This window comes from Cydia pomonella, chromosome 14 (assembly GCF_033807575.1).
Source record: "Cydia pomonella isolate Wapato2018A chromosome 14, ilCydPomo1, whole genome shotgun sequence".
Lineage (NCBI taxonomy): Eukaryota > Metazoa > Arthropoda > Insecta > Lepidoptera > Tortricidae > Cydia > Cydia pomonella.
This window is the reverse complement of record NC_084716.1, coordinates 14541361-14568238: the sequence shown is the minus strand read 5'-3', so window position 1 is coordinate 14568238 and position 26878 is coordinate 14541361. Positions and strand designations below refer to the sequence as shown.

The following is a 26878-nucleotide window of genomic DNA, read 5'->3' as shown; positions in this document are numbered from 1 at the left end:
GCTAAAAAATACAAAATAACTTAAACTAATTAACTTAAATTAACATAATAATTACAACTTAAATCTATAATGTGGCAAAGGGTGCCAATCTCAGCATGTGCAGTGCCAGAGGGCTCTGCGCTGATTTTCAGACTGGTCCCGGGAGAGATTGGGGTCGGTCACTACTAGCATAATGTACCTTTCTTAGGTACAGCTCTATATTGACATCTTTGTGTATTTGTGTGTTCCTGTACTATGGTTTATTAATGTACGTGTATGAGTATGTGGGGCTGGTATGTAGAAATAGTGTAGGTAAGAATGTACTTTGTAATGTGTGTATTATGTTTTGTCTTTACATACAGATAAAAGAAAAAAAAGAAGATTACATTCAATAAATATAAAAATAATAAAATTAAGGTAGCGGGATCCGATCGTACTACCGTTACCAGAATAATTATTTATTTCAACCCTACCCTTACCCTTTACCGTACCCTTTTCCAATAAAAACAGACAAAGGAAAACAAAATTTAATTTTTGGCGTTTCATTTAAAAAGTCGGATATCACTTATTTATTTATCACACTAGTATTATGTCAGCCAAAATGCTAACCCATTGTTGTTTATTTTCGCCACAATAACGCTATTCTCATAACCAAAGGGTATTCATTCGCTAATGTATTAATTTCTTTATGCGTGTGGATATATACACTCACAAATTAGACGTATTGGCGAGCGGACTTACTTTAATGACATTAGCGTGGCTTGAAGCGTAGGGAGGGGAAACTTGTCGATAGATTAGTTGAAGAGAGATTTTGTTATAGCTTACCGGACTGCCGGGCATATATCGCCCCTCTTTCCTTATGTCTTTCCACCATTAGCCACCATGTGCGTACTTGAGGGCACCATGTGCGTACTTGAGGGCTACCACAAAGTATCGAATACTAAAATTCGTCTTTCCTATCGCTCATGCCCTATTACGAAAGACGGAGATAGATACATCGGCGCCGAGAAGTTACAGCCGAAAATAATGTAAAGGTTTACCCAAAGTGTATATCAGTCAAGAAAATTGTTTCATTGGTTGGTATCATCAGGCAGTGGACTGGACGAGGCGCTGCTCAAGGCCGTTCATACATTTGGTCGAGCGCAATGTTTGAGTGCCTTGATCTGCTGCTTGCCCCACCGCTCGCGTGTATTCAGATCGAGCCCTTAGATTCTTATTACACTAAGTTTTTATGCCAAGTCTTACGTAATGTATGGCGCTCCTATGGTATACCTAATATAAGCAGAAGTAGCTAAGACGTTTAAGACGTTTAGTTTATTCTTACACTTATAAAAATATTTTGCCTTAGAACTGCGACATTTAAATAATAATCACCCCTGACCGAAGGGATTCAGTAATTTTTGGACCATAGAAGCCTTTGGATTACCAATAGTTGGGTAGTTTTACGGTACATTTATTTACCTGCTAAATATTTACTCCCATTCCCGCAAAATGGCACCATCGATATCCTCTGTGCAAACCGCGGCCAGCCCATCGATGAAATTCGATTAACATGGACACACTTACAATATTGTCCAGTGTCCCGCTGGACTGGCGAGTCCGCTAAACGGTGCCGGTTAAAATAATGTGCAGCCACTGTGATTCCAGGTGAATACGGTAAGTTCATTTTATCTTTTCAATAAGTTTAGGGACTTTCCATGAGAGTGTCGCTAACGTACGCTACTTAGGTATTCAACACCTCTAAAAGGGCATTCCTTAAAAAAAGTGTACTTTGTCGGAGACGTGACGAGTATAGTTACCTTAATAACCGTATTATATACCGATTTCTACAGGCTATCAAACGTTATCACGCCAAATATCGGCTTCTTAGCTTTATCAGAAGTGTTGACAAAATATCGTCACGTACCCGATACTTTTCTTGAATGAACCTGAAATCGATCATATTAAATACGAGCAGATTTTTAGTTTATCACGGTTAAAATTTTAAGCCAACGCATGACTATGCCAACAAAAAATGGACTTCCTAATTAAATATTTAACAAGTTGCGTGTAAAAATATGAAATTTGTGTCTTTTTTCCCGAAAGTACAAATCGTATCGATTTATAACGTGCTTAGTATTCAAGATTGGAAGCATTTCTTTTACCGACGTTTTTATTTTAATTTTCTGGGACAGAAAAGATAACCGAAAAACCGAAGTATGTGCATGTTTCTACCATCTGCTTTTATTAAAAACTAGCGACCCGCCCCGGCGTCGCTCGGGTTAACAAATTATACACTTAAATCTAAGTATATCAAGAAAGAACCTTCCTCAAGGAACATTCTATTCATAGGTAAATACCGCATAAAAATTTGTTCAGTCGCTTTTGAGTTACTTATCAGATATTTTACAGTCAGACGCAGTGGGGGACTTTATTTTATAAGGCAGTAATGATATATCAAGCAGAGTTTTTGGTATATTAAATGTTTAAAGTTTAAACCAAAACATAAAGTCATTCAACATCAACACATAAAGCAGAAACCAAAAGTTGCCTTCCTAGCTTTTTCACAAATACCCACTAAGTATTAAAATACATTACGTAAATGACACTGGAAAAAGGCTCCAATATGCGTCATATCTACAGAGATTTATGTTTTGATTTCCTGTTTCCGAAAGTTACAGACATGGATGAATTTATTGCCCACTATTTAGGTACTAGCCAAAGTTATGAGCAGTTTATGCTGATGTAAGTCGCAAGAGCATACCTACCTATAATTTAACGAAATAATCACACACTGATATCAAAATGATACCTAACTGAAGTCATTCAGCTATCGTGCATTTCGCTCGTACTTGTCCGTACATGTAATAGCGTGGACGAGATGTATGATAATCATATTATATATGATTCAAATATCTTTCTGATGTCCGTGTACTTTCGAATTGGCCTCAACGTCATATAATAAAATTGATGAATCCACTTCCATTAAATGAGTTTTTGTTTGTTGCCAGTTTTTTTATATTAACCTGTTTTTTCATGTTTCATAATCTTCGTGACTTCTGGAAAATAATTCAATTTACTACAATCCAACTAGCCTATTGTTTACTACCAACATCCGCATAATAAACCTGTTTCGGAACAGTCACTTCCAAACAGTCAGGAAGTAGCAATTAATTAAACTCAACTAACTTTGGTGGCTCAACGTCGGCTTCTATTACTGCATCGAACGCTACAAACTTGTACTTAAGGAATTAGAACAAAAGTAAACTCTGTAGCAGGAATTAATTGGATGTGAAAAACTTCAAAAACATTTGCACAGCCCTAGGGCTCATTAAAGTTTAGATACAAATCTTCAAGTTAAGCGTATTACAATGTACATATGTACCTTTTTCTACCCCGATACTTTTATTTTGTCGATGACTGCCAGTAATTTCGAAATCAACTTCATAAGAAGCGCGGCTCGCGGAGGGCCGGGTCCTTGTTTATAGGATTATAAACGCAATGTTGTTATGAATACCTTTTTTTATGCGTTTGCGGCTGTCTTAGAAAAAAAAATTGTGTGCACTGTCTTTACAAAACGAAACGAAGTTGAGTCAACTTCGTTTCGTTTTGTAACTTCGGCCCTTGAATTTTATTTAAGAATCCTTATTAAGTAGGATGTCGCAAAAAATACTATTAATTATCGAATAAGAGACATAGAGGGATTAATTTTTTCAATAATGAATTTCAAATACTCGTATATAAAAAGTGCCCCCCCTGCATAGAAGTTTGTATGCAAAAGTAGCGAATAGCATTGTTGTCTGTACATCAAATCTTGAAAATAGAATTTATCGCGTAGTTCTATACAAGAAGACATGTAGAAAAAATACAATTTAAAAAAAGACCATGATACGAAAAATATCACAAAACTTTGACACTAAATACCTAATAACTTTTGATTAGGTTTCTTATCTGTACTCTGTCCTCTACTTTGTGTCCTTGGCGTAGTACAATGAGTTCACAGCTAATCTAGTTGTATTTTGGGCAATGCATGATTGTCTGTCAAATAATCGTCATAACCTCCATTTCTTCCCTTTCAATAAATATGATTTTGTGTTTTTTAAACTTGGAAATAAAGGTGATACAACTCTTTCTTGTCTTTTGCAAGAATTGCCGTTAATCATTATTAGTTCAACTTTTGAAAGTTTTGTCATGGTCAAGATGAAACAAGAACTTTAATATACTTATACTTATGCCAGATCCTGCAGAAATAGAAATACGTCAAATTTAATATAAAAATTAATATAAAAAAATTAGGTGAACGACCCCTTATTTTCATACAAAAGTGCGGGACACAGCTTTGTCCCGGGGTCACTGCTCTTAAACAAGTTATAAAATATCAAATCACGAATAAAAAAATATTGCATTACGTAGCTTGTTTATCTGTTTTTTATATAATAAGAATTATTTTCCATAAAATCCGGTATTTGTTTTATCACTGTTAAAGTAGGCCAAATATTTATATTCCTGACAAAAAAAGTTGATTCAGCCAAATACCTATTAATTTTAATATGCTTTTTTTTAACTGTCTTCTTCCTACTTCTGTCTTCTAGAGGTAGTATAATGACTGATGTCAAATAAATATCCTCAATTTCTTCTCTTGTATTGTCATAATTAAATGTGTTTAACATGCGGGTCGCGACCTTTTTGGGTGTCTAGGAGATTCGCCGTCTATTATAAAATTCTAGAAATAGCGGTGGAAGAAGGTCCCGAAAAAAATCTCATATTGAGGGGGACGTGAAATAATTAATACAACAAAAGAGTCGCGTCTGCAATAATTGCAAAGCACTGCCAGGATATTTGCAAATAAACGTTCGGCACGCTAAAAGCGGACAATTACTTAAATGATTCATCTACCCATAAATATGATAGCTTCCTTAAAAGCCAATGCTGCGCTTGCCATTAACTGGAACGAGGTCAAGAATACGTGCTTACATGTAATTACATGAATATTTAGAAAATATCTGTTAAGGTTTATTATTTATACAAGTAACGTTCATCATCAATAATATTCTTCTTACAACGACTTTTATTTTACATATTTCTTGCGACCTGGAACAGACTGACAATTTTATTTAGAACTTCGACTTGTGAGCTCAAAGTACAGTCCGAATCAGAAGAAAGCATGGAACTTGCTCAATTCCGGTGCTTAATTAGGCATATCTTAATTTATTCCGTCAGGATAAATAAAGATTCCGGTGCTGAATGTCTGATTATTTCAGCCCATGTATGGTACGCCTTAGCCTAGCAACTAGATAATACATATACTTATATTATTCAACGAATTGGAAGAACTATAGGAGCCTGACTAAAAATGACCCACGGGAATTGTGTGTGGGAGCGACTCGAACTGTACTGCGCGCATGTTGACAACGTCGTATATAGTAATGCCGCGCAAGAGCTTTGACATATATCATTTTATGCCCATCAATTTTTTTATTAACCAATCGAAACTTTTTTCATATAGCGGTATATAGTGTATTGGGTAATATCAGTGGGGCGACAGTGGCGACACTGATCCTTTTGGGCATTCTTGGCTCCTTTCAGCTCAGCATTACTCCGAGCAATTATTAGGGTTCGCACAACGTGACGTCCCTTTGCGTGCACAACCACAGATAAGATAATAACTTGAATTTTGACATCCCTAAATAGCCGAAAGGGATAGTGCCAAAAATTAGAAAGGGACAGCATGATTCGTCCCTGAATCGCTGTCAAGCTTCGGTTTTGTAGGAAGTGTCATTTCTTTACGGTAGTACTATTATTTTTCGGTGGTAGCTAATATAAAAGCTGCGGGCGGGATATATTTATGAAAAGCGGCCAAGTGCGAGTCGGACTTGCCCATGAAGGGTTCCGTACCATTTATGACGTATTAAAAAAAACTACTTACTAGATCTCGTTCAAACCAATTTTCGGTGGAAGTTTGCATGGTAATGTATATCATATATTTTTTTTAGATTTTTCATTCTGTTATTTTAGAAGTTACAGGGGGGGGGGACACATTTTACCACTTTGGAAGTGTCTCTCGCGCAAACTATTCAGTTTAGAAAAAAATTATATTAGAAACCTCAATATCATTTTTAAAGACCTATCCATAGATACCCCACACGTGGGTTTGATGAAAAAAGTTTTTTCGAGTTTCAGTTCTAAGTATGGGGAATCCCCAAAATTTATTGTTTTTTTTTCTATTTTTGTGTAAAAATCTTAATGCGGTTCATAGAATACATCTACTTACCAAGTTTGAACAGTATAGCTCTTATAGTTTCGGAAAAAAGTGGCTGTGACATAAACGGACGATCATGACGAATCTATAAGGGTTCCGTTTTTTGCCATTTGGCTACGGAACCCTAAAAAGGGATAACTTGTAATTCAAAGCTTCATTTATATATATTCTGCTGCTGATATCATTATATTATTAATACCCGTAATATCGTCTACTTAAGATTCCCCGGCAAGCTAGGTCAAGTTTCGCCTTCCCATACAAACGGAGTTTCGTTCTCATCTTAAAACTACGTGTTGAATTGTAATGAAACTTTGCACATATAATGACATAAGGTATATCAAGTCCTGTAATTAGTTTATATAGCTCCTGTAGCAAAAACAAATTTTGTGTGAAAATCTTAAATTCGCTGTATTTTTAACTATGGTATATGAGGCTACATAAACGAATTACAGCCCTAGATATACCTTATCCTTTTGTAAGTACAAAGTTTCAGATCAATCTAGCTAGTCGTTTTAAAATGAGAGCGTAAGTACGTTTGTATGGAGAACCGAGCTTGCTGGAGACCACGAAAAACTCCAAGATATCTTTTTCGAGTCAGCACCATATAACAAATCATTTTTAACGGGCAATGTTTCTTCCAACCATACTCTATTAGGTACTTTACATTCTAGTTTCGTCACAAATATGATGTAACATTTTACGAATGTACAAAATACGTGGCCACGAAAAAGCATTCTGACCTCAGTTTTGTATATTTATCTAAATAATCAAATATTGTAGAAGCACCCACGTTAACGTATTATTTTATGTTTGTTTACATTAGCGGCCGAGATTTACATACGACTGGGAAGCCGATTCAGATTTAAAAAAATGGTACGGTTTTCATCTGATTTTGCTTGCGATATGAAGCGAAAGTCGTACGTTAGTCGTAGATGCGGGCCAGTCACCAAGGCGATCGTCAATAAGGTCGTGTCAATACCAGATCAAAACCGTAATCTGAATCGCGCTCTGGGTATGTAATTTTATAAACCCAATAACTAAACTAGTCTATTCTAAAAGGATATATTTGCTTATTAATGCATGAAACTTATGACATTTTGGTATGAATTTGATGCAACGTAAAAAATCATACAGTTCCGGAAGATTAGCGCTAAATAAACAAACAGACTCGGATAACGTCTGTAAGCTCGCTATATTCCGTCGCATCAATATTGGAACTTTACTTAATGTAAAGATTTAAGTAGTTTCCTCTGAGACATGTTTTCTGACATCTGAGGTTTCTGCTATTTGCAATTTATTTTTTATCGATAGCTTCCTTTCCCAACAGCATTTCTAACCATTCGCATGTTTATCCCTTATATCTATTTTTCAATAGGTAGTTTGTTTTCCTGATAGTTTTCTGACTATTCGCATAATTTCCCAATATATTTAATTTGTTTACAATTACGGAAAGGTGTCATTTAACAGAGTACAGATAGGTGCGACGACGAGCGAAGCGAAGAGGAGGTTATTTTATTGTATGATGTTGATTTACAAAAAGAAGTAATTTGTGTCTCGTAGGTATATTATCATAAGAAAAATCGAAATTACAGAAATGGTTATAAATGCTTTCGGCCAAGGAAGCTATTGAGAAAAAATAAAGCGGTAAAAATTACAAATGGCAGAAATCGAAACTTGGAAAAAACTATTTCTGGAAAATACAGGAGCGTGTACTGTACCCGACGTGTGCTCGTGCGCGTAGGTAGGAATGTTCCGTGCTACATACGCTGTGATGTGCATTGGCCTTTAGGTGTAGCATGCCCGATGCAGAGGATCTTAGAAATGTCGTTTTTATTAATTCTTACATGTAAGATGTTACATAGACATTTTAGATGTGATGCTGCCAATCGAATGTTAATTTGTCAAATATAAAACTACTCAAAATCAAGTATTTTTAGCTACAAATTACCTAGGTAGCTAGGTACATGTATATTATAATAATACATCGAACAAATGAACGGCGATATTTTGTGAACATAATGCCGCCTCTAGTTAGATGACTTTGTCACACAAAACAAAAAACTAACATAGGAAAAGGAGTCAACTTTGACTTCGTAAACTAATTGTCTTCTAAACTAACTTCGGATTCACATTAGGGAGATTTCTTAAGAGACTCTTCGGAACTTCTCCTTAAGAAGTTCAGAAGGATGCGAAGTGACTCAGTGACACGTCACACCTATTCCCGTCTCGTTCTATTAAATCGGCACTAAAACATCTTTGATCCAGACGTTACGACTAATTTGTTTACATTGCTATATGGCGCTTCGAATCGAAAAAACATACTGGAGCCTTAAATCTTAACGAGAAGACAATAAGACCTATATTCGATTGGAAAATTACGCTTCTTTAAAGAAGATATAACACGATATTTATAGGCCGTGGATTGTTATAGTGATATATGGCGTTAAACTGATCGAGATTTAGATCTCGAACGTTGAAAAGAGATTTGTATGTATTTAGTCGACTTAATGAGTCATTGACGGAAAATTTACATTTTTCAATTGTCTTTTATTTTGTTTCGACTTTCCGTTGCCTGTCTGACCCTCTACAGATATTAAATTAAAATCTTGCCAGTTAAATTTAACTCACTTTCCGGTTTCCGGTGAAGCTGAAAATTATCATTACATACGAGTATGTAAGTCGGGTACAGTACAGTGCAATATTATGGTACCATCGAGCTGATCTGATGATGGAGACAGGAGGTGGCCATAAGAACTCTATGATAAAATAACCTTATTGTTTGTAGGGGTTGTTATAATTGTCCCCATGAGTATTAGTTGCTTGTGGTAAGAAAAGTACAGACGGCAATAAAAACTTGTACTAAAAATTAAATATCTGCCAAATACACTATGTAATTGGTATCATGCTTAGGTAGGTAGTATACAATGATATCGTGATGGCGAAAATTTAAATTTAAAATAAAACTAAACCTACACTCACTACACTTTCTCGAAGTGTAGCGATCGACGAGACGTCCTTTTAATTAATTAACTGTTTCGCTAGTATCAGTGTATTTATTATCCCCATGCCACCTTTTGGCGACTAGACATGAGTAGTACGCGAATAAAATATTCAAATGAAGTACTTCACTTGATTTCACTCTTTCATTCACTAGTTAAATTCGGATTCAGCTTAATTATATTTTCATTTACTTGCTCATTCGCTAGAGAGTGACAAAGACGCCACGTTAAAACATTGTTTTGTTAACCAACCATTTGATTCATAAATCTATTTATTTGAATGATTCATATTGAATGAAATTGTCTATCAAATTCTACTTTCAACTCAATATATCCACAAATAAGAGAAATGTAACCGGTACTGTTGATTTGGATGGATCTGTTGAGCTACTGACTGAACTAGAGAACTAAAAAGTGCATGACTGTTGGCAACACAAACCAATTCACATTTCTGCCCTTCCAAAACCATTGGAAAATTAATTCGACCATTTGTGTAATAGTCAGCAAACGCAAACGAGCACACGAGCCACCTGATGGGAAGCGTTCACCATCGCCCATCAGCATAAGCAACATCGGAGAAGCCACTTATGCGTTGCCGACCCTTGAGAACCCTGAATACCCGCTTCTTGAAGAACCTCATGTCGTAGCACAAAGGAAACATCTCAAACCTGCTACCATGAGTTGTGTTCTCGCGCGCGACTCCATACATCTTACGTGACTTCAAGTATGGACACGCGCGCGAGAACGCAACTCATGCTAGATGGTCTGGAGGTAACTCATTCTAAATTCTTCAGGTTCTGGGAAGAAACAAGCGACATGCCGGCTTATATTTGGTGTGTCATTCATGTATCTACAAGTAAAATGTGGGAATAAATTTACCATATACCTACCGATTTGCCAACAACTGTTATGACTGTTGCGGGTAGGGACAGATTTAAGCTCATAATGAGCTTACATTGCTGTCATTCTTAGTTTTAAACACTTCAATACTATGTTAGCATGCATTCGAGCATTTCTACAACTTCCATGCCGATATTTACATTGTTTATTTTATTGTCGTTTAAATATTGATCTTGATTTCATTATCATTCATCTTGAGGTACTGATTTATCAATGTTAGTAGGTATTATAGGTAGATATAGGTTATCGTCGCCTAGTACCCACAGTACAAGCTTTGCATAGTTTGGGGCTAAGTCGATCTGTATAAGATTGTCCCCATTTAATTCAAAAACATAATTAACAATCAGGTACAGTCACGTATTCATAACCAAATTAGCTTGAACCCTAAATGGACCATCATTTAAAGTCTGTGACTGTACCTACTGCCAATCCGGTTAATAGTCGTCAAATAAGACAATAGAGGTCAACATAGGGACGAGTACTTAATCGAGTTAAGCTTCGACCGATTAAGTTATAGTTCGCCACCAGATTTGCGTAAGGAGCGGCATTATCGATCAGTATACTCACAGACCTAAGTGGATGCGATTCAAGAGAGCTGACACGCTCGAGCGAGACGCGTGGCATTCATAACAAACAAATGAAAATGAATGCGAGCGCTCTCAGAGCACACCACAGGTCAATGTACAAGATTGCCTGTGAAAAAGCAAGTATTGAATCCAAAATTAATATGCGATTGCGTAAATTATTTGCTGTTGTATTTTTTTTTTATACTACGTCGGTGGCAAACAAGCATACGGCCTGCCTGATGGTAAGCAGTCTCCGTAGCCTATGTACACCTGCAACTCCAGAGGAGTTACATGCGCGTTGCCGACCCTAACCCCACCCCCCTCGTTGAGCTCTGGCAACCTTACTCACCGGCAGGAACACAACACTATGAGTAGGGTCAAGTGTTATTTGGCTGTGGTTGTTGTAACATTATATTCGAAGATATAACCATACACTACATCTCTATTTATCACTATCTCCTAAATGTAGAGGCCCTTATGAAGTTCAAATGTGGCAACGTTTTCATTTGTAGTTTGTCTCTTTCGCACCCATGAAATGTTCACATACGTGATGGCTTCCCTTTTGCACACTTCAATAAACTTCAAGCGTAAGATCTGGAGTGAACAGATTTGCCGCTTGACGCTACGCTGGCGGGTGTCTTATTTTATTACATACACACAGTCTTATTCCCTTAAGAATAAGATAGATAGACAAGACGTTTATTTGTTGCTATAACAACACACAATATAATACATTGGCATACAATAAAGTCTTCAGATAATTTTAAACTCCTCGGCCACCAACTATTTTTGCTGCTGATGTAATTAAAATAGGTACCTATCCACTAATATTACTTACTAATATGTGTGACCAAACCAATATGTGATGTTTTCAATCAAATGGAAGCAACATTATAAGTTGTCGATAAGGATGATTTCTAATTGCACTGTTATGACAATATGTTACCCTTTATATGTATTATGTAACCGATACATTGTAACAAAAAATACATCAAGAAACATTACGCACTATAACAAGTTAGCAAGTTAAATTAACATGACGAAGATTGGCGATATACAAGTATTATTTACATTAGAGCGGTAGTATTATTACATTACGTTTAACGTTACTAATTTTACAACAGTTGCCAGGATATTAGAGATTGCTGGCCTGGTTCTTGCAGACGGTCGAAGTCGAAGGTAGCAAGGCCTTATAGGGTTATAAGTTTTGCAAACTCCTTTTTCCCCAAGAATTAGACTTAAACAATCAATAAAACAAACCTAAAAACTAATATGTTCAAAGTTTATTGCACAAGTACTGTTCACACGCTGAATGACGGCCGAATCGAACTTTAAGATACGTCAAACATTTACTAAATATACACAGGGACATTTCTTCAAACAAAAACGTCACTTTTGATACTGACACATCCAATCCATATCGTAACTTTAGGAAATCATTGAATCTAGTTGGATCGTGAGGCTGCGAAGCGTAGCTGGCGCGTGGAGGGTGTAACTTTGCCCACCAAAGCCGAAAATGTTGTGTGAAAATGCATTACGTATCTGGTGCGTTTCAATAAAACACTTGCAACACGATGTTTCGTAGTCTACGCATGACGATATTTCCGCATTTGAGAAAATTATAATTTCTAGGACATCCTACGCTGTTAATAAATAAACAGCCGTAGCATTTCCTTGAACCTAATTTTAAACGTTCGTGTTGCTTCTATTCCTTTGATACATCAAAACCAAATATTTAGATAGTGACATTCAGCGAGAAAAGTAAACTGGCTGCTATTCTATAAACAGTTCAGTATGTGACTTGCATTGTTGTTCCATAAACGCTCATCAACCTTATTTATTTTATTATATTTGTCATTATTACATTAACATTTTAACACAGGCTTCGTCATAGTTGTTACACACAAAAATAGTATCCATATGCTTCGTCAAAAAAAAGATACAGTTTAATAGTTAAGCCCCGAGCTTTCCTTGCCGGGCCCAAACGTCCCAAATATGCTAGCTGCATTGCCACGCAGATAGCCAAAGATATTTTGAGCATATAGAGGCTGCTTGTTGCCTACTCTTGAAAAACTTAGGCCCTCAGCACTCGTAGCGTAAGTGTAGCGTATCGTAAAAACATTACGAGTACGAGACGCATAGAGTTCTGAGGGCCTACCGCGAACCACGTTCGACGGGTTGCTTCCTTGTCACACTTACGTACGAATTTACTAGTGCGACAGAGAGGCAACACGTCGAACGTGGTTCGCGGTAGGCCCTCTGGGCACCAAGCGTCGCGTAAGCGTTATTGTTTAATAAATGAAAGACTGAAATCTCATTCGTTGAAATGATGACGTCACTGGCTTCAGACTCAGCTCGTACATTCTCTTTCCGAACAGACTCTATCTAATGTTTACCATGAATAATCAACAATAAAATAAAAATAATTAAAATAGACATTTTGAAAGATCTCCGTCTACACTAGCGTCCCTAGCGGCGAAATTATACACGTTAGCCCTCATTGAACAAATAAAAAGGTTCGGAATGTTTAAATTTGTGTAAATCTTACGTAATTTATACATTTGCTACTAAATGCAAGCAGCTACTTGCTATTATTGCAAATATTATTATAACACAATAAACAGCATAAATATTCAAGAAATGAATGTGTTAACAGGCCCCAATATGAAGGCCAGTTACACTTAAATCGCAGCCATCCATTTTTAAGGATTTTTTCATGACCCTTGAGACACAAAGGTATTTTTGGCCGACACTATAGATATAGATCAGTCTGCAGATCTGTGTTTTGATTGACTCAGAGTAAGACGCTCTTTAGTAGGAGCGCACGCGCAGATACGCGAATCGGAGTGATCCAAGATTTAGACGAGTTTTATACGTTAAAAGTGAATTATTGTGATTACAGGAATCAAGTGAAATTCAGTGCAAATTAATATTATATAAGTATATGAAAGTAAATGCTGAGTTTATAGTTTTTGTGCAAACCGCATAGAAACAGATATTACCGTTCCTGTACTGGTTGTTTATTTTATTTTTTATTATACACCTATTATAAACATCATGTTTAAAACATTATTATTTTTATGATATGTTCAAATTGTTTTAAATTATAAATCAAAGGTAAAGCATAATTACAGTCGCCATCAGATATATCGGAGCGGCCGAGGTGCTCAAAAATATCCGAACACGCACTCTGACACCTTTTGACAATAGAGGCGTGTTCAGATGTTTGTGAGCACCTTGCCCGCTTTGATATATCTGATGGCGACTGTACAGAAAAAATGTTAAATAAGTGTTTAATTCGTAATTATTCAAAATCTTGAATTTCAGCAAAGTTATCAACATGAGTTAGCAAAACAAAATGCATACATAAGGAAAATAAATAGGTTAAAAAAACCTTGAAATCAAAGTGTAAAAAATGGGTTAATGTGCTAGCAAAAATCTAATAAATAATAGACGACCAAGATGAGGCGACGGAAAAAAGAACACAAGGTGCGGGTGCGTTTCAACGTCAACTCTTTGGTAAGACTCGACAAATACAATATTTATTTGTTTTACATGGGGAAAATTTGTTGTTAAACCGCTCTTGGTAATATTGATACTCGTTCTCGTTCTGGTTCGAGAAGTGATATTTTGAGCGTTGCAAGGGTTTCAAGACACGAGGGTTAAACCAATTGTGTCACATAGTGAAACATAAAAATGTTCACTACCCCAATGCGAAGAAAATAATAACTATAAATCATCAAATACAATCAAATTCAAATGAACGTTATTTAATATTTATCATTCAAATTCATCATTTTAACATAAGGAAACAACTCAAAGTTTGCATCAAATTACTTTGCCACACATGTGGAGAAAATGAAAATTTCTCATCAGCTTTTGAACAATCAAGGGAGCTTTGCGGTGGTGAATTTTTTTTTGTCCTTAACGGGGACGTCTGTAACGAAACCACGAAGTGTAAGATAAAGGAAAAAATTATTTACAGAGTTAGTTTTTCCATTTTTTTATTATTAAAGATTATTTATAAGTCTATTTAGGCATATTAAATAAGCAAGAAAATTAAATATACTGGTACCCGAAACATTGATAATGGATGTCTTAGTATTCTTAAATTTCTCAAAATATTGAACGGGACTTTCATCCACCGTATCATTTGACCGTAGTTTTTGAAAATAGAATACCTAACCTGATTTAAACCCTAATTTATGTGTAACCCTTAAAAGGATTGAAATAAATAGGCCATACAATCTATTTAGATATGAAAAAAATATGTATTTATACGCTTTCCATCCAATATCAATTCAATTGCGACTGTTGTAATAAAACCCTATGATAAAGGAGTCGATTACTGTTCATAGCACAAAAGGCTACTGAGACTATCGAAAATATATGTTACAAAATTTCCTTAGTGATAACTTTGCCTTCCTTTTGACCATTGCCTGTGTATATTTGTTTATCATTTGGCCTACGTTCATTCAATATGTACTTTAAGTATTTTGGGTTTTGGGGGAACGTCAGTCGGTCACCATCCCTCGAAGGTACCTCGCGAAGTGTTCATTACTCTAGACTAGTTGTTAAGTGATATTTAAATACCGGATCTTATGGGCAAATCTTTTTTAAATGCAAGTATCTACTTTATTTCTTCTAATATAAACCATGCAGGACATTGATGTGCACATAGCAGCTATAAGCTGCCTGTGCATTTATAAATAATAATAATAATAATAAATCTCAGATTAGGTTGTTAAAAATATAAAACTTTTTCAAAATAATACAAAAATATATATATATATATATATATAAAATACCTAACTGAGGGCGCCGCTGCTGGCAGCGGGGCAAAGCCCTGGCCTGTAGTGGTAAAGGGCCGCAGAAAGAAGGACCTCTGTACCTACGCGCCGTTTCCAATATTACTGCCTTTTGCATCTGATTCTTGATCCATCCACGTAGCAAGTCTCTCTAGGTGTTGCAAGTCATCACTGGCCTTTAACATCAATTAAATTTGACTGACTGCTTATTATTAGTAAGTAGGTGTAATAGCGAAGTGTCAAAAGGTATCCAAGTAGTCGGGTCGATCAATTTTTTGTTGTTGTTCTGTCCAATCTGCCACGAGACAAAAACAACATGATTTAAAAATAAAAAAAACTGTAATACATTCTTCGTATATAACTTAGATAGACAATAATGGGATAGGAGAACAACTACAAAAATGCATGATTAGTGAATTTAGTTCCCAAAAGCCGACTAACTCAAAATATTTTTTGTTTGCTAACTGCTAATTATTTTTGTAATTCTATAAAATTTGTATTAAGGGTCCCCTGCAAGTTCGGGACTCCACACAAACGTAGTTGTACGCTCTCATTTTGAAATGATTAGCTAGATTGCTCTGAAACTTTATACTAAAGCAACAAGGTATAATCTAGTCCTGTAATTAAGTATTTTATGTAGCTTCATACCATAGTTACAAAAATACAGCGAATTTAGGTTTTTGATAGGTACAAATCTTCTTTTTGCGCTATTTCGTTTATTTTATAAAATGACGCTATATAAACTAATAACAGGACTAGATATACCTCATGTCCTTGTATGTGCAAACACATACAGGATGGGCAAATAAGAAGTATACATTTTGTTTTTAAAATTTAACTATATTGAGTTCGAAGATTGTTAAGTATTATTTTAAAAATATATTATTCAGGGTTGGCAAATACACGCGGAATATAATGTCTGACATATCTCCATCTCTAACAGCATGCAAATCTAAGCCCTTATCGTCGCAATTTTCAGCATATTTTTGCACATTTTCGGCAATATCTTAGTAAATTTGTGTCTAATAGTCAGTTTAACTGTTTTACATTTCATCAGCTTGTTAGCATAGACACGTAATTTTTAGATATCCCAACAGAAAGTCAGGACCTTAAAAATTTGGGGAATTTGGGTGCCAATCACTGTCACTTTTTCTCGAAATTAATCAAGCAAACAACGTGTTTTAACCAACACAAACATTAGAGAAAAAATTGCTTGCTACTAGAGGTATACATTTGGCAGAAATTATCTTCCGTATTCAAATTGCCAACCCTGAATAATATATTTATGAAAAAATATTAAATAAATTTTGGACTTAATATACTTAATTGAAATTTAAAAACAAAGTGTATCACTCTTATTTGCCCACCTTGTAGTTTTAAAATGAGAACGAAACTCCGTTTGTATGGGAAGATGAAATGCGGCCGAGCTTGCCGGGGACTCTAATACATGCATAGAAACAATTCAGGCGCAGGTTGTAGCAAACACTTTAATAAGCGCACGTCAAAATAAAACTAAACATATATGCTCTTGTGGCAAGGACGTGGACCGACTGGGACACCATGGATTATCTTGTCAAAAAAGTGCAGGTCGTTTTTCAAGACATGCGTCGCTTAATGACATAATCCGTCGATCTCTTGCCACCATCAATGTGCCTGCTCTTCTTGAGCTGACTGGCATTATCAGGGATGATGGCAAGAGGCCTGATGGGGTGTCCTTGGTTCCTTGGAGCTTGGGACAGATGTTAGTGTGGGATACTACCTGCGTAGACACACTGGCACCGTCCCACCTCCGACGGACTAATGTAAAAGCGGGCGCAGCGGCGGAAAGCGCCGAAATTTTGAAACGTAATAAATATAAGAGCCTCTGTAGAGAGTACCATTTTGTACCCTTTGGCGTTGAAACTCTAGGTACATGGGGTCCCAGCGCGCAGAAGTTTTTTGGAGAAATCGCGAAACGTCTGGTTGACGTAACTGGTGACCGAAGAGCTGGCGGCTTCCTCGCACAACGTATCAGTATTGCGATACAACGAGGAAATGCCGCCATCATCCTTGGTACAATGCCTCAAGGGCCTATTTTAGATATAAGCTAGTTATAGTAATCGTCTGTATATCCATTATGTATATTTTTATTGTAAATAAAAAAAAATCAACATATTGTGATTACTAGAAAACATGTAATTCTGCAAGCGCAATGCAACAAGATAAATTCAATTAATTACTTTCCTTTTGTATTTAATTAAATTGTACCTGCACGCTTTCTCGTGAGATACACAAATTCATTTATTATGTTAATACTATGTTACACTCACTGTCTGCCTTATACACTTTGATCCGCGGACTAATAATAACATCGTCCATAATAAATTCATAATTAGGAAATGAAAGGAATCTTTTGTCTTTATAATTGTGTTCAAAAACAATATAAGTAAAGAGTCGCGTGGGAAGACGTAAATTAAAGTTCTAGACTTCACCTGCTGTTTAGGAAATAAGCTAATTTTAGCTCAATTATTTTTAATGCAAAGGTTAATTAAAGGCTTACTAGCTTCTCTCCGCGACGTCGTCTGCGTGGGATAATGATAATGATTTATAAAAATCCAATGTCCTTCCTTCGGCCTCAAACTATTATATCTTCATACCAAATTTCACCTCAATCGGTTCAGCGGTTTAAGCATGAAGATAACAACAGACAAACAGTTACCTTTACATTTATAATATTAGTAACTTAATTTATGCTCATGAATGTACTCTTCAAATTAATATAGTTTAAAAAACAAGGTGTATCCCTTATACACCTTGTTTTTAAACTCCGTTAATATCAAGGGTGCATCCTGAGCATAAATTAAGTTAATTTCTCAAAGACACCGGAAGAGTCGTGGAATGTAAAGGGGCCCATACATTATACGACTCTTCTTTTTTCGCACAGACTATAACTCCATTTTAAAGATAATGAATAATTTTACCCAATAAGGTCCTTACAAGCGTGTACGATTTCCTAAGGGTCTGATTAGACATTGATTTGTAGTAAAGTTTCATACATTTGCATCGCATCAAAAATGTTATTAATCTAAATCGATGTTTTGAACACAAGGCTGCGACCTCCTATAAATCCAAAACGGTAAACTTTGACAAATCATAACTAGTATCTGATCTAAGATAGATGTGGCATGAAGGAAAACTACTTATAAGATTTAGTGGAGAAGCCATAAATTAAAACACAGTAAATTAAATTTACGGTCGTGAGTTCGTAATAGTTAGGGAGGCGAGGTAGCTAAATGGCGTAATTCAACGGCGCCGTCGAGACCTATCAAAATCGAAAGATCAAATAATTTCGAAAAGAAAAGCTCATATGATAAAAACCATTTTAGCGGTGGGTTTGGCGTGTACGGTTTTTCGAAAATGTTAAAAAAAACAGTTACTTGGGCATTCTCGAGCGCGTCAGATATTCATACTACGTATGCCCCAAGTGCCTCTGATAACAACGGTATACTAATCTGCCGGTTTGCGTGGTGGGGGTAGGAATATAAAGTAGTCAAAAATTCAAAATAAAAAAATTACTCGAGCGCGTCAGATTTTCGGAAGGGGTGTTAAGTAGGCCCCAAGGAAGCTCCCTTTAAAAAAACTGACGATTTCGGCGTGACGATAAGTTACGATGAATTTTTGAAAATGCAAAAAAAAAAAGTTTTTTTGAAATACTCGAGCGCGTCAGATTTTCATAGGGGAGGTTTATCTCGGTATCCTGAAAGCATATTTTCTTAATCTGACAAAAATGTTGGTGGGTTCTCTTAATCTGACCGAAAAAGGTTTTTTGGTTTCTTTTTTTTCCTTTCTTTCTCCTTGATAAAACGGGGATTTTAAGAATGACAATAAAGCGATAGATGCAACCAACGTAAATGTAGATGAAATATAGTACGAATTGTATTATTTATTGTATAAAAAAATGAAATGATATAAAAATTGTATTATAATTGTATTGTTATATATGGCCTTCTCCTCGACACCGGGGGCGGCCCTAGACGCACTGCTGGATATTATACCACTCCACTTGCAGGTGCAAAAGGAGGCTAAGCAGTGCGTCTACAGAATATGCATGCTAAACAGGCCAAAATGGCGCTCTCAAGCATTAACCAAACTAAAGGCCTGGGTTTTTGCAAATAGAACCCTTAGCATGCCCACCGATGACACGCACACTGAATGTCATTTCACTAAACTGTACACAGTAGAAATACCTCCTAGAGACAAATGGACCAACGACCAAATGTACGTCTAAGAGGGAAGCCATATTTGGTACCCGGATGGTTCCAAGAAAGGCATTGGTGTAGGATGTGGGATCTATGGTGAGAGACCTAAGCTCAGAGCCAGCGTCAGCATGGGCACACAGGCCTCAATCTTCCAGGCTGAAGTCTACGCCATCAACAAATGTGCGGAGATTAACCTGGATAAAAACCTACGACACCAACATATCTACATCAACTCAGACAGCCAGGCTGCTCTGCTGGCACTAGAATCCCTTGAGTCAAACTCAAAATTAGTCCAGAACTGTAAAACAAACCTCAATGCACTGACAAACTCCAACAAAGTCACACTTAGATGGGTACCAGGGCACTCCGACATTAACGGAAACGAAGAAGCGGACGAACTTGCTAGAAAGGGCGCAGACACACCCCTGGTCGGCCCAGAACCGATCTGTGGAATCACAAAACGGGATGCATATTCACTGCTCAGCAATTTAGAAAAAATAAGGGCAAACGATTGGTGGAAGTTCGTAAAAGGACAAGAACACTCGAAAGCTCTAATCAAAGGGTTCAACAGCAAAACTGCTAGGGAGCTTCTAGGGCTCAAAAGACACAAAGCCTGCGCGGTGACCAGAATTTTGACTGGACACTGTAAATTGAACAAACACATGTTTCAAATTGGAAAGAAACAAGACGCGACATGCAGGTTCTGCCATGACTCAGAGGAGACTGCAATGCACATTCTCTGCTCCTGTGGACCACTAATGTCAAAAAGAAGTACCCACTTAGGGCGGTACGTATTGCAAACCTATGAGGTACACAACATTACGGCCCAAAGAATCTGGAATTTCCTGGATTCAACGGGCATCAGTAATGAACTTTAAAGGGCTGTCACAATAGACCAATGCCTGGTCGACGTGGCAGTCAAAGGCCCACAAACTACAATAATAATAATAATTAATATATATGACCTTTACATTTTTGCTCAATACAATTCATCTTCTTCTTCTTTCACATAATTTAATCATCGTTATTTCATATCAATTATTTTTAACACCCTCAGTTTTCGAGATATACTCAAAAAAACCGGGAGTTTGAGTTTTTATGATGCTTCAAGTCAAAAAGTTTTAACGTTGGACAAAAATGTAAAGAGACCTTTTTTGTGTATAATAAAATTCCCTTTTTTGTTTATTTAAACTTTTTTTTGTAAAATGTATCGTTTGCGACTTATATGCCGCAACGCGTTTTTCGGAAGACTAAATGGCTCCTCCACACTTCCGGTCATGCGGAAACCGGCAGATTTTGTATTTTTAGTAAGTTTTAGATTATATTCTTCAAAATAAAATTAAAAGAAATCGCGCTCGAGAATGCCGGATTAACGTTTTTTTTTTACAAGTTCGCGACCCTATAACTCGGCGGCGTCAAGGACTTATCGTCAGATTAGTTAAATTTAGTCTTAAAACACTAAAATCAACCCCCAATATCTTAATCTGACGCGCTCGAGTATTTCAGACTATCGATTTTTTTTTACTAATCTGATCGTCTATCCTAGGCGCGCGTCACTACATATAGAGCTAAATACTTTACTAGGTTGTTCTATTAGGTCTAAGGTATCTCTCATATCTTAAACTGCCACGCTCGAGTATTACCGAAAATTCCCCTATTCGCCTCCCTAACTATAAAAACCGCGTGAAGCTAAAATTCCACACATAAAATGTTAACCACTGGAAAACGGCAAGTATCATCGTCCATACAGAGGGCCTACCGCAAAAATCGAACATTGGTATTTCTTTATTGTCTCTCTTCTTGCATATTCAAGCGATAGAGATAGCGAATTTTTTACTTTCACCTTCTGTTAACTGATAGCATACCTTATTGCAAAGACCTAAGGATTACCACTAGTCAGTTAAGCGTGCTGTTACAGTAGACGCACACCAAACTGACCGGGGTCATATCTCTATCTCTCTCACCCTACCTTCGACCACGGGAACGTGAATAAGAAGTGTTACGACTCCGATCGTCAATTTGTTTTTGCGTCTACTATAACACTGAAACGATCGGTTTATTGACCTTTTGTCGTTGTTGTACAGTATTAAATATAGATACTGACAAGGTGCCAAAAATATGTATACACGACCTTATTGCCTATATATTAAGGTAGTATTTACATATTTTTGTCACTTTGTCCGTATAAACATTAAATATCTTGACTGTGTGTGTTAATTTAAATACTTACATTTATTTTTAACAAACTGGCAACGGCGCATATTTCAAGGCACAATCACCTGCAAACATATGTTGCGGAAAAAGCGGGAAAAAATGTCAGTCAATCAATCTTTCAATTTTATGGCTTCATTGATACTGTCGATTGCGTCAACATCAAGATTAGAGGCAAATATTCTACGGTAATATTCAAAACGAGAAGATAAAGCCTCTATAAAAAATAATAAGCAAGTGATCCTGAAAAACTTTCGCGTTTTGAACACATTTTAAATTACATTTATAACCGGGTCTATAGCGAATTTATTTTATATTTTCATCACACTTGCTCGAAAAAGACCTTATTTCATGCAGGTGTACTGGAGGACAAAGGCCTATATTGTTCCCGGGGCGTTATGAATTGGGAAAAAAGCTTTTTTTTTAAATTATGTCACTTACTCATACAAACCAAGTAGCATAAATGATTTTTACTTTCAAAATACTGACTTTAAAATATATATATTTTTATTTTCAATCGTGGCTGAATGCCAAATAGGTCCGTGCCTTCGATGCTTAACCAGTCAAGAAATTACAAAATGGCGGACGAATGTTTCATATGTCACCGTATTTAAGAATATTTCGCTTAAAATTTAGTTTTTTTTTCACAAGTGTGATGAAAAACATTGTGTGTAACTCCGGGGGTAAAAATATTACAAATTCGGGTATTTAATTCCCTCGTATCCAAAATTTCACTTATCGCCCTCGTTGCACAATGTACTATTATTTACCAACGTCTCGACACCGATTTCACAGAATAACTGATGTCCCAGAAAAATATCAAAACAGAGATTTGTATATTATACCCAACGAAGTCTCATTCAATGCCTATGAAAGATCACAGCTTATTACGAAGTAAACAACTTCCTGTCGATCTTAAATTGATCAAACAATATGACCTACATTACTTTTGGCTCGTCCAAATGTTATCTTTGCTCGATGAAAGTCTGGTGTTACTCTAAATCATTCAACGAGATCTATTTATATTCTATCCTCATTGTATTTGTGTAATTCTAATGAAATTGAAATTGTAAAAGCTCTGAGTAGTTTTGACACTCGCTCAAATTGTGAGGCTGAAAATAAATTAATATTCTATCTTTTTCTTACTTACATTCATTCTTTTTCTTGACGTTTTAAGTGCAAAGTTACGCCCTTTTTCTCATGCAAACTGTACAGAACAAACCGTATAGACAAATTTAAGTCAACATATCTATGCTGCCCAAGATTTTGAATTATTCCATTTTATTTAATATTTAATTTATCCAAAGAACATATTAACTTAAACAGAGTGAAATGTAAATAAAGGTACAATACAAACTTAAACTAATTAAAAACTAAAAATCTATATCTAAATATGCCCCTGGGGCATAGTGCCAAAGATATTCAATTCAATTATTTATTCATAAAATTTACATCTTATACGTCACTATATATTTACAGATGTTATAATTTCGCCGCAACTGGGGAGTTCCTGATCCGGCTCTGAGCATGGGGTTATTTACTTTTCCAGTTTATAATTTATGCTACATTTCCAGTTACTATTTATATATTTATACATTTACAGTACATATTTATACATTTACAATTTGTTGTATTTATTTAACATTTCTACATACGTAGAATTAATTACAAAAAAAAATCGTAGATGGAGTACAAAGCGTCTTTAACTAGATGATGAATGAAGCGATACTGGCAGCATTTCCTCGCTGAATCGTTTCATTTTTATTTTATTAAAAAAAAAATGGTATCTGACGGCTCAGTACGGTCGAGTACAAAGTATGTCGGTATACCCATTGAAATTGGCGCCTCTTTAATCTCTCCACGCGAGTCTATCTTATAACTTCCATTAAATGTAGCTTCCTCGTTACTTCTTGTTGAACCATTAATTTGATAATTTAAATGGTTTGCTAAAATAACCTTGCCTTGAGAGCATTTAGTACATACGTTCAGCGGAAACTATAATTTATACGGTTAACATATACTTACATTACATTTGAAAGTAAACAGTTTTCAATACATACCTACTATAGGTAATGTTAGCGGGTCTACAGTTTTAATTTGTTTGCCTTTAATGAAACCTGTGTCCAAAACAGCGGAATTAAAAGTAAACAAATTAATTTGCGATAGAACCGCTACCACTAGGAACAAAATATACTCAATAAAAAAGTAAGCCGGTTCAATTTATAGATTACCATTTTATTTAGGTGTTAAAAACAAATAGATCAGAATTATTTCCATGTAGTCAGACTACACCTACCGTTTTATTTCCACGGAACGCCAGCTAATCCCGGAGCGGCAAAATTAAAGAAGACCAAATACAGGGGCCTCGGCGCCGTATAAAACTAGAAAGGCGCACTTACACGTGAGGGGGCCAAAGTGCGCCTGCCGTGTAAGTGCGCCTACCTTTAACATACACCGTGGGCTGGTTAAATCCGACAGATTTTAAAGGTGTGTTCTTGGCCGCATTTAGAGATTAAATTTTCATACAAAGTTTTCTGAAATTGGTCTTGTTTTAGAGATAATGACAATTCATGTAAAAATTTGTTTCTGTAATAACGTTTTTTATACTAGATCGGTGGCAAACAAGCATACGGCCCACCTGATGGTAAGCAGTCTCCGTAGCCTATGTACGCCTGCAACTCCAGAGGAGCTACATGCGCGTTGCCGACCCTAACACTCCGCACCCTCGTTAAGCTCTGGCAACCTTACTCACCTCACACAACACTATGAATAGGGTCTAGTGTTATAACTTAGTGTTTAACTTTGTTAAAAACTTATTTTTAGCTGCGACGCTGCTGCCACTATTTGAATTGGTTTAGACATAACTACATAAATTTTTTTTTTTTTACGGAAACGCAATTTTGATCTGTAAATAAAATTAAAAAACTTAAATTATTTGTTGTAATGTTTTTTTTTTTCGCCAAGATTTTACAAGAAAGAAGAAAACACAAAAACAGAAATTTCTCGGCGATGAAAAAGGGCCTAATTAGTCCAATCATCATCACTCATAAAACATTTTTTGCTCCTTATGACCTCAGAAATGCGTGGTTAAAAATCGGGCGGGTTTTACCACTTTTACCAGCCCACGGTGTATATATAGATATATAAAGGTAGGCGCACTTAGACGGCAGGCTCACTTCGCCACCTTCACCTCACCGTTTAGCGTCGTCGAGACCCGTGGCCCGTGGTGTTGGAGCGCACTTCGAAACATAGCGGACGTCACCGGCCGTCACCGTAGAACTAGAGGCAAATTCTGTTTTAATAATTCGATATGGTTTTCTTCTCATTTTGACTCGACCTGGAATCGTGTCAATTATTTCATGCGCACCAATAAGTACCTAGCCTATAGGTAGATGCGTGAGCCGCTAACGCTTATTGGCGCTCACGATCAAGGTCATATCAAAATTAGATGAAAACTATATCAAAACGTTAGAACAGAATCGATCTCCTGGCAGCTTCTTCGCTCAACGTATTAGTATTGCGATACAACCGTGACATGCTGCCAGCATCTACGGAACCATGCCGCGGGGAGATAGTTTGTATTACTCAATTTAATTTAACAATAGTTTTTATTTATCCTCCTAAGGCCAGTTGAATTTGAAATCCAGGAAATTTATTTGTATTTCTTTTGTTTTGAAATCGATCGAAACAAAAGAAATAAAATTCTATTCCAATTGAAAATGGTTATAATTACATTGAAGGAATTAGTGGTACGGGTAGGAGGACTAGAACCGTGGGCCTAACGAGAATAAATGTAGATTTAGTTTTTTTAAAGTAAGTAGTTTAGTTATTTCATTTCGTAAATGTTGTCATGCATGGCCAGTCTACATAATTATATTAGCCTCGATACAATGAAATTCGTCTAGCGAAAAACAATAATCCTATTTAATTTAATAATTTTTAAGATGTTTATCAAACGACTTAGTGTGATGGGACCTGTATTAGTAATGTTTAATGTACTTTATTTTGATCGTATAAAAATTGTATGAGACTTGTATTGTTGAAAAAATTACTTTTAAAATACGTTGTCGATATATATTTTTTTATTAATTACAAAATTCTTTATTCAACAAAAACACGTAAATTATGATCAAAGGGATGGAGTCTCCCTGTAAGCAAAATAAATGCTTGTGTTGGGAGACACCGCTCTTCCTTTGGTAACTTTTTTTAAGTATAAATATCTTAGGATAACCATATAAACTATTAACTAAACTAAACTAACTAAAGAACTAAAGGAGCGATAATACATTTTTTGAATACAGATAAAGTGCCTTACTGTACTAATATTGTCCTGAGTCCTGTCTCGGCACAGGTTTCAGTGCCATGAAACTATTTTAAAAGATTTTTTGAAAAATAGCCTTAACAATACAATTTTTTTTCTAGAGGCATTCTGCATAATTGTGTGCATAGTCATCACTTATAATACTGCGTGACGTTGCGTCAATAAGTGCGACGTTTGGAACAAAAACAAATTGCCTGCTAAATTATTTTATAAAGAAAAATAAAAGTCGTTATTTTTTAGTAAAACATGAAAAAGATTCCTTTGGGGCTATATTAACTACCCATAGAGTACTTATGTGGTTGTGACAAAAATATAGCTTTTCTTGGCAGAGCTGTGAGTAATAGCCTTTTCTTCGTCTGTTCAATTCCTACCTGAAATAACAAAAAAAGACGTATTTTTTGCTCATCTTCATTTAATATATAATATGTATGTATATAATACGGGGCAATCTTACATAAATCAACCTAGTCCCCACATTACGCTCAATTTGGCTTGTGTTGTGGGTACTAGACGTCGATATACATATACACCGTGTTTTTTTTTTCGTTAATTTCAAGGGTGCATTCCCGAGCTTAAATTAAGTAACTTTCGCACAGACACCGGTATTCGAATTAACTC

At 36.0% G+C, this 26878-nt stretch overlaps 1 protein-coding gene across 1 annotated transcript in view; it reads left to right on the top strand.

Moving 5' to 3' along the window:
- Nucleotides 1-1537: 1537 nt before the first annotated feature.
- Nucleotides 1538-26878, top strand: part of LOC133525027 (transient receptor potential protein) — a 68547-nt gene continuing 43206 nt past the window's right edge. The window contains exon 1 of the mRNA XM_061861222.1: nt 1538-1635. The gene's annotated coding sequence lies outside the window, so the exon portion shown is untranslated. The remainder of the gene's footprint in view (nt 1636-26878) is intronic.